Source organism: Anoplophora glabripennis, unplaced genomic scaffold (genome assembly GCF_000390285.2).
Source record: "Anoplophora glabripennis isolate ALB-LARVAE unplaced genomic scaffold, Agla_2.0 scaffold1550, whole genome shotgun sequence".
NCBI classification, from domain to species: Eukaryota; Metazoa; Arthropoda; class Insecta; order Coleoptera; family Cerambycidae; genus Anoplophora; species Anoplophora glabripennis.
The window spans coordinates 36,178-43,560 of NW_019417624.1; positions in this window are offsets into that span (position 1 = coordinate 36,178).

A 7,383-nucleotide genomic window follows, 5' to 3' on the forward strand; every position below is an offset into this window, starting at 1 on the left:
TAAATAAACCCTTGTTTTTGACATTTCTAAATTATTTTAATTATTTCAACTATTAGCATTGGAAGTTTCAAAGCCAAATATCTCGGAAACGGTGCGAGACAGCTACTTTCATAAAGTCTACCTTTTTTGTGTAAAAAAAGTTGGAAAATAAGAATTTGTAACCAAAGATGAGATACCTTAAAGCACAAAAAAGTTATGTCGTTTTTAACACATTCAATCTACTGCAGCTAGCGCCCTCTATGAACTTTAACCAAAATGTGAACAGATTTCAATTCCTCTACTCAACGAACTCCAATCCCCAAAATTTTGTGAGCATATTTGCATTTGTTAAGAAATAAATTAAAAAAAACTGAAATAATATTTTACATTTAACACCCTGTATCTCTTTAACAATCAACTTTTGGACTAAGGTAAGTTCGGCTAAATCGCAATATTTTTACTTGGGGAATCTACCCATGAATTTCGGCCCATTACATCGCGACCACCCTGTATATGTATATATATACAGGGTGTTTCAGGACAAACTTTAAGGAGATATTCCTCATAAAAAAAATCAAGTAAAAATTTTTCGCTTCATTTTCGAAATATAGGGCGTTAAATATTTTTAAAAAAATTCGAATTTTTTAAATGACTTCTAAATGAAGAAGGCTATTTAAGCTAAATTTGGCATGACACATCTTATAAGATACCTTTTTTCCATAGAAGTAGAAGTACCGCAACCAACCAGTGATGGAGTTATGGGAACTCAGACTCATTAAATTATAAAAACAATTAATACGCCCCTACTGAAAATAAAAAATGTTGCTCTTTTTGTAGGCTGCTGTCAAGCAATGTTAGTTTAACGTTTTAAATGTTATTTTGCGAATTGTTGCATAAACTATCCATTAGATAAAGCGTTCAAACTAATAATAAAAATAAGTTTAGTAATGCCGTGCATATTTTCGAACAATGAATATGCTGATATGGTCTTTGTATATGGTTTTTGTGATGGAAATGCCACGGCGGCCCGCCGTGAATATGCAGTAAGATTTTCTCATCGCAGACTGCCAGCAAAGGAAACATTTTCAACGACATTCAGTCGTCTCAGACAAACTGGGTCTTTCGGTATTCCAACTTATGCTGATGGACATTTTGGATGGAGCTAGGTATTTCGTCAAGTTCCATTTTGAGGACTCTTCGGGCTGATGGACGCCATGCGTAACTATATCCAGCGTGTGCAACATTTATTGCCTAAGGACATACGATATAGGCGCGTGTTTTGTGACTGGATGTTAAACCAAGCAGAGAATGATGATCAGTTTACGCACAAAGTAATGTGGACAGATGAGGCAACATTTACTCGAAGGGGAATTTTAAACCAAAGGAACAACCATATTTGGTCCTACGAGAATCCACGGGCCGTAAGGGAATATAGTTTTCAACATGAGTTCCAATGTAACGTATGTTTGGGTGTGTTGGACAACACTATAGTCGGTCCCTACTTCCTTACGCATCGGTGAAATGCTGACATGTTTACCGAGTTTCCTGAAAATGGTTTTCAAGATCTGTTAGAAGATCCGCTTAATACTCGAAGGAACAGTTGGTTTCAACTAGATGGTTGTCCTGCCCATTTTGGTAGGGGTTCTAGGGAATGGTTAAACATTAATTATTCCAGGAGATGGATTGGTCGTGGAGGACCTGCTGCGTGGCCCGCACGTTCACCGGTCTTGACACTGATGGATTATTTCGTTTGGGGGGTGCTGTTAAACAAAAAGTCTACGAGGTGCCAGTTGATACCTTAGAAGATCTAAGACAGCGAACAGTCCAAGCGTGTCGAAAATTAACTCCAATTCAGTGTCGATCGGCCACTACCTCCATAATTAGAAGATGTCGTGCTTGTCTACAGTTCGGAGGCGCCCATTTTGAACAAAATATATTTTTAATTATTTCATTTTTGATTCACTTTTCGCTTTGTCTAGGTATAATATTAATTGGTAATTTTTTGGTTGTTTCAATTTACAAATAAATTTTCATGTATTGTTTGTCATCTTATTTTATTTAAAAGTACACAACACAAGTAAATGAAGTGACTACAAACCGCCTAAAAAAATTTAGGAGTATTGCAAGGGTCGTTACGTTGTCGCATTACGACATAGTCACATTAGATGTTAGGTACCTACTTAACTATTTCTATTATTTTCATCACCATTTTTTTTTCTAAAAAAAACACCTTTTATCTTAAAAACGAAGCTTCTGATAAATAATTTTGATACTATTGGTTAAACCCAAGGGAAGGGGAGATAAAAAGGCTTATTTGACTCACACATACTCGAGACTAAGACCAATTTTAATTTATTTTTTAGGTTTTATGAGGAATGTCTTCCTAAAGTTTATTGACAGAATCCAGAAGCACCCTTCCGAAAAATCAATTTTGCCACAAAACTATAAGAATTAGGAAAAAAGTGAATGTACACTTTTTGTCAATAACAAACTGTTCTATCTAAAAACAGCATCATTTTTTATTTTCAGTAGGGCCGTATTAATTATTTTTATAATTTAATGAGTCAGAGTCCCCATAACTCCGCCACTGGTTGCTTGCGGGCCTTCTACTTCTATGGAAAAATGGTATCTTATAAGAATATGTGTCATGCTAAATTTGGCTTAAATAGCCTTCTTCATTTAGAAGTTATTTAAAAAATTCGATTTTTTTTTTAAATCTTTAACACCCTATATATATTTCGCAAAAGAGGCGTCTATGGAAAAAATTTATACTTGATTTTTTTCTTAATTTTTTATGAGGAATATCTCCTTACTGCATTTTTGGAAGCACCATAAAAAATAGGTGAACTTTATTAAAGGTTTTGCATACCTAGGACTTACAGTTTGTGGAATATTTCAATTTTAGTGAAAATGCCTTAGCGTAGAAATTTAATATTTGTAATAAAAATATAATTTTAAGGAAGCAGCTTTGGAGAGTGTATTTTAGATCCTTGAAGTTATAAATTATTATATTTGTCGTCACTTAGTATTATACAGGGTGTTCAAAAAACTGCTGAATACTTCTCTCAACTTTAAACAGCAATAACTTGGTTATTTTAAATGGGACACCCAGTATATTTTTACTTTGGGAGTTAGGAAATTTAAAACTCTTTCAAACTGTGTATNGGTGTTCAAAAAACTGCTGAATACTTCTCTCAACTTTAAACAGCAATAACTTGGTTATTTTAAATGGGACACCCAGTATATTTTTACTTTGGGAGTTAGGAAATTTAAAACTCTTTCAAACTGGGTATAGGTTCCCTATACATATCTCTAACGGTATTGGAGATATTTGTGCCGTTTCGTTTTTTATCTAATTTTTTTGTAAGATGTATTTACGTGTCTTTATCGAAGTCTTTATTGAATTAGTTGAGGTTCTTCTTGATGACGTCTCTTTAAATATAAGTAGAAAAATGTGAATGCAATTAGATAGCGCACCTGCACATTTTTCATATTATGTGAGAAATTATTTAAATCGAAAATTTAATAATAAATGAATAGGTAGGAATGGTCCATGTCAGTAGCCAGCTAGTTGTCCAAACCTCCCGTAATCGACTTCTTTGTTTCGGGCTATATAAAAAAAAAATCCACCTACTTGCGATGATATGAAGGGAAGGATTAGCGATGCATTTGCCACAATCACCCCAAATATTCTAAGGAATGTGAGAATATAATTTGAAGATAGAATAAGATGCTGTATTCTAGAGAATAGTTATCAATTCGAACATCTATTAAAATATTTCTTTGTTTCTTCTAAATGTAAAATTCTTAAATAAATATTTTTCGTGTTCATAAATAATTCAGTTACTACAAACATATTTATATAAAATTAATAACTGTTTATAATTATTCTGCTTATAAAATAATATTTTTTATTAGAAAACTTTTTTGAATATTGTCATGATAATGATAAAAGGAAGTTTTACTTTTCGAAGAAACAAAGAAAAATTTTAATTGTTCGAATTGATAACCATTCTCTTGAATACAGCATCTTATTCTATCTTCAAATGATATTCTCACGCAAATGCATCTCTAATCCTTCCTTCTATCCTTTGTACACCCTGTATACAGTGCTATTTTTTAAAACCTGACATAGGCCAACTTTTTTATTTAAAGTGATAGACTAGTACTTCCAAATACAAAGTTGTAGGAAATAACTTGATTAAGAAAAATTTAAAAATTCTTTCCGCTGTTGCCAGATTTCTGCAGTAGCTACTAAAACGATATTAACATAAGATTATTATATTACATTATTAACATAATTTGACAAACCATCAAATTCTAATTAGAAAATATTATGTCGCATTTCTTTATTTGAGCCGTTTTAGAACAATCGACAAAAACAACGAAAATGATCTGCAGTCGGCAGGAACTAAAAGAAGCTAACATAACAATAGTAGACCTTTCATATTAAACAAAAATTGTGTTGTTTACCATTCAAAATCTCTAGATAATAACTAAAAAGAAAGTCTAGTAAGGATTCACCTCGATCATTGACGTCACTACTTCCCCATACCGTATGGTGTGAATTGGCGTCACATCCCACATTAAGTTGTTCTTGCACTGAGCCACTAAATCCCGCAATTCGCTGATTGGAGGAGATCCTTTCTTATCGTAAAGGAGGTACTCAAATCACCATCCGGTCTCTGCGTTAACTCCGATACATAAGTTATTTCGGCCGCCACCAAGTCATCCGTACAGAACCCTGGAAGAGGAAAAATGTTAATATTACTTTTGTAATAAATACTAGTCCTAGGTCTAGTTTGGTGGCTACAATACAGTAAGCCACTATTACTTCCCGCAGTCCTTTGATTCGTGATCCATGTACCGGGGCTCCTGAATCAAAGCCAAATCCGCATTTGCGCGTGCCATACGAGCACAGAGAGTGGCGGATGCCGCTCTACTGTATGGCACCATTCAACCCTCGGCGCGATGCATTTCCACCTTGGCTTGGGCAGCGGAGCTGTTTCAAAGTTTTCACTACCTACTCTCCCTCGATCTTTGCGGCCTGGGTGACCCTACCAGGGCCGGTTTTATAGGTTGAGTTTAAACTGCAGATGTCAAATGAACCTCCGTTTACGAATCAACGTTCGTTTTATAGGTTAAGATTAACTACATAGTCGAGTTTAAACCCACGATAAACTTAAACCGAAGACTACTACCTTTTAAACTGCAAATTATAACCTAAACGTGTACGTGTTTCGCTTTTATTACATTTATAAAAGTATTTATAAGAAATTTTAAGCACAATGGAGTATATATTGGATGTTTTTAAAGAAATTCTAAAGGATGACGAAAAAGACTTAGCAGCTTTTGTAGAATATATAAAGACCTCGTCAACATAGAATATTCAGGGAAAGACCGGATCATTTTAAATATGGGATAACACAGAATTTTTGATAGGTTTAGATTATTAAAAGAGGGTTCAGTATCTGTTACATCTAATAGAAGAAGTATTAACACATCACACTAAATGGTAATTAAATTGCATAATTTGAAAATCACTACTTGAGTTTTTGTAGGAATCATGCTTTAGAACCTATAACCTATAACTCAACTACTGCTTACTTTGCACTTTTTTGCATCTGGAAATTATTTAATTGCAGTTGGTGATTTTGCTGGAGTACATAAATCTACTTAAAAATGCACTATAGAATAAATACAATTTTTAAAATAATAAGTGTATACACTACAAAGGTATAAATGTGAATAAATCTGCTTTGGTATAGTTTTTAACTACCTTCTACCTAGCAATTTATATATATTTGAAATTCCGGCAATAAAACATCTGGCAAACATTCGCATTTCCTTCTGTTAACACAAAATTTTTGTTTCCAAGATACCAACTGCTGATCATCTTAAGTTTAACTAAACGATACTGGGTAAACAACTATACAACGCCATTATGCGATCTATAGTTTAAACTTCAGTTTAAACTTCGGCCGCAGTTTAAGTAATCTGAAGTTTAACCCGAACCTATACAACCGGCCCTAAATCAATTTTGCTCATCATGAATATATTAAAATTGTTTTCTGTGGTGGAAATGGAATCCTTGTATGTATCTGATAGGCTGTTAACATTTACAAAATCGTGAAAAATACTGCTAATTCAAATTAAGGCATATTTGAGGGCACATTCGCACATAAACAATTGCAAAAGTTATAAACAAATAAAGATTAAAAAAGGGGGTTCGTTTTTTGGCAAATAACTCGAAAAATATAGGCATTAGCATCAATTGAAAAAAAATTCGTAAAAGTTGAAATTTGCTTTAAAAAAAAAGTCCCGATCTCCCGTTAAAATTATTTCGCTTCATAGAGCCCTTTTGACAACTATACTTAGTGAGATCACTTTATTGCGATATCTTAAATAGCTATAACTCATTTAGTTATTTATTAATTTTCTTATTTGACAAAAAATTTAATGTGATCAAAATAATGTTTATGTTAGTGATATTAAAAAACATTAGCTAAAAATTTTTCATAACGTTTGTTTAAATAATTTCAATAAACAAATGCAATAATTACATATTTTTCAAATATTTTTTTTTGCATTTTATTCTTTACTATAATTTAAAATGATTTTTTTTTTAATTTTTTAACTGTTTATGATAGTTTTTTTGTATTTTATGGTTGTTTAAATAATATATTAAGAATTCTTTTCTTTCTCTAAATTTATAATTTGCAATTCTCCAGAAAATTGCAAAATAAATTAACTTTTTTGTTGAAAATTTATTTGTTTATTTAGATAGAGAAAAAAAAATAACAAAACCAACCACATAATTTTTTGTCAAAAAAATGTTTTTGCGTTATAGAATTTTTTAGTTTGGTATTCTCCGGCAGTCAAAACGACCATGCGATTTGTTTACTTATAAACAGCTATAATTTTTAAATTATTAAAGATACAGTTATGAACATTCCTGACAATTTTGTAGAATATTAATTGATCTTTCAAATGAGATTTCGACCAAGTTTGTAGCTATAGTAGATTGTTAGTTACATGAATTTGTTTATAAAAAATTAAGCTTTTCTTCGTATTATTCAGTTTTTGACTGTTTATACAGGGTGTTTCTAAAATAGGGTTCCAAACTTCTGCTGCGTTTATAACTCATTGAAATAAGCCAAAATGTTCCTATTAACATGTGCCCTAAAACGCACCCTTAGGAAGTTATATGCCCTTAAAAGGGCTCAAACAAAACTGTTTTTTTTTCTGTTATTGACAAAACGGTCGCAAATAAATAGAAAAAAATGTATGGGTCTTACATAACTTTTTACGTTAAATAACATGGGCTACTCCGTTTTTCGACATGCAAATCATATGCGTCCCATTTAGGTTGGTGAAGGGGGTTTTCGGCCCGTAATTTTTTTT